Raw genomic sequence first — 3,062 nt, 5'->3', positions numbered from 1 at the left:
AATCATCCTTGGGTCAATAATGAATTTAAGATAGGAATCAAATATTGCTTGAACTGAATGACAAAGGGGACATAAGTTTTACAAATCTATGGGATACAGTGAAAGTAGTCCTAAGGGAAAAATTTATAGTCTTAGATGCCTACATCAGAAAAACAGATTATAAATTAACAACCATATATCACACCTCAAGGAACTAGTAAAAGAAGAACTAACCAAACCCAAAGCCAGCAGATAAGAAAAAATAACAAACCTCAGACCAGAACTGAACAAAACAGAAACAAACAAAAACCAGAAAGGATCAATGAAACAAACAAAAAGTTGGTTCTTTGAAAAGATAAACAAAATTGATAGACCAGTAGTCAGATTAACCAGAAACAGAAGAGAAACGACTCAACTTCAATCAGAAATGAAAAAGGAGACATTAAATGCAGACATCTGATCCTACAGAGATATACCACAGTTGATTAATCCATTCATGGGTTGATTCTATGTCTTGGTGATTGTGAATTATACTGCAATAAACATTCTAGTGCAAATGACTTTATGGTAGAATGATTTTTTTTCCTTCTGAGTAGATACCTAGTAATGAGATTGCAGGAGCAAATGAAGGTCTACTTTTACCTCTTTGAGATTTTTCCATACTTCTTTCCATAGAGGTTGTATTAGTTTGCAAACCCATCAGCAATGTAAAAGCATTCCCTCTCTCCAAATCCATGCCATTATGTGCAGCTTTTGGATTTTATGATGTGGACTATTCTCACTGGGGTTAGATGATAGCTCAGAGTGGTTTTGATTTGCACTTCTGTGATGATTAGGGACAATGAACATTTTTTCATGTATTTTTTGGCCATTCATCTGTCTTATTCAGGTAAGTTTCTGTTCAATTCTGTTCAAGTATTTTGACCATTTATAAATGGGATTGTTTGCTTTTTCTTTGTTGATTAAGTTGAGTTCTCTGTAGATTCTAGTTATCAACCCTTTGTCAGATTGATAGTATGTAAATATCTTCTCTCATTCTGAAGATTGCTTGCTTTAGTTGTTATCTCCTTAACTGTGCAGAAACTTTTAGTTTGATCATGTTTCATTTATTTATTTTTGATGTTAGTACAATTGCCAAAGAAATCTTCTTCATAAATTCTTTTCCCAGGCCAATAGCACTAAGAGTTTTTCCCACACTTTCTTTTAGAATTTTTATTGTTTCATGTCTTAAATTTACATCTTTTATCCAATAGGAGTTAATTTTTATAAGTGGTGAGAGGTATGGGTCCATCTTCTGTCTGGAGAACGTGTGGCTAACCAGTTTTCCCAACACCATTTATTAAATAGGGATTCTTTTCCCCAGTGTATGCATTTGTTTGGTTTATCAAATTTCAAATGGTGATACATGGCTGGTTTCATCTCTAGGTCCTCTATTCTATTTTCTATTTATATCTCTATTTTTTTGCCAGAACCATGCTGCTTTGATCACTGTAGATTTGTGGCATAACCAAAAGTCTGGGTATGATGCCTCCAGATTTGTTTTAATTTTTTAAAATTGCATTGGCTATTCGGGGTATTTTCTAGTTCCATGTGAAACTAGAAGAAAACACTAGAAAGAAAACTAGAAGAAAAAAATAGAAGTACTATTTTTTTCCCAATTTCTTCAAAGTAGAACATTTATACTTTGATAGGGACTGCATTGAATTTGTAGATTTTGGGGGGTAGTATGGACTTTTTAACAATGTTGATTCTTCCCAGCCATGAGTATGATATATTGTTCCATTTGCTAATGTATTCTGCTATTTCTTTTCTTAGAGTTTCATAATTCTCTCTGTAGAAATCCTTCACATCCTTCATTAAGTATATTCCTAGATATTTTATTTCCTTTGAAGCTACTGTGAAGGGTATTGTGTCTTTGATTTCATTCTTAGTTTAACCGTTGTTGGCATATATGAAGGCTATTGATTTGTGGACATATATTCTGTATCCCAAGACATTACTGTATTTCTTGATCACTTGTAGGAAGGAGCCTTGTGATTGAGTCTCTGAGGTTTTCTAAATACAAGATCATGTCCTCTGTAAAGAGTGCGAGTTTGGCCTCCTCTGTCCCCATGTGAATCCCCTTGATATCCTTCTCTTGTCTAATTGCATTGGCTAGAACTTTCAGCACTATGTTGAAGAGCAGTGGCAATAGTGGATATCCTTATCAGGTTCAAGTTCTAAGTAGAAATGCTTTCAATTTTACTCAGTATTATTTTGGCTGTGGGTTTGTTCTAGATGTCCTCTACCAATTTAAGAAATGTCCCATCTATGCCTATTTTCTTAAATGTTGTTATCAGAAAAGGAAGCTGAATTTTGTCATATGCTTTTTCTGCATCTATTGAGAGGATCATATGGTCTTTGTTTTGCTCCTATTTATGTGGTGAATTGCATTTATAGATTTATGTATATTGAACCATACCTGCATCCCTCAGATAAAGCCCACCTGATCATGATGTATAATTTCTTTAATGTGTAGCTGTATTATATTTGCTAGGATCTTATTGAATAATTTTGTGTCTAGGTGGTCTAACTATGCAGTAGAACAGGTGTCCTCAAACTATGGCCCACAGGCCACATGTGGCCCGCCTAGGACATTTATCTAGCCCACTGGGTGTTTTTGCCCCCACTGCCTGTCCTGCTTAGCAGCTGATTCGTCCCGGGGCCCACAGTTTAGCCCTCCAATGGTCTGAGGGACAGTGAACTGGCCCCCTGTTTAAAACGTTTGAGGACCCCTGCAGTAGAACAATATATGTTTACAAACTTAGGACATTTTTTCAAACCACTGTATACAGATAGAAGCTTCTAGTAGTGCATACAATCAGAAATTATGCTTGTATATTAATATGCATAGACAACTACGACAGAACTGGCAGTCCCTTAAAATAATCTTATTATGCATAAATACAAAGGGTGCCAAAAATGTATATACATTTTAAGAAAGGAAAAAACTGTATTAAAATTGTAATAATCAATATGTATAAATAACAAAAGATGAATACAAGTCACATTGAGTACCTCTTGTAATTGCAGAATTCAAATAT

The sequence above is a fragment of the Otolemur garnettii genome, unplaced genomic scaffold (genome assembly GCF_000181295.1).
Source record: "Otolemur garnettii isolate 467f Iridium unplaced genomic scaffold, OtoGar3 scaffold00109, whole genome shotgun sequence".
Classification (NCBI taxonomy): Eukaryota; Metazoa; Chordata; class Mammalia; order Primates; family Galagidae; genus Otolemur; species Otolemur garnettii.
This window is presented reverse-complemented; position numbering follows the sequence as displayed.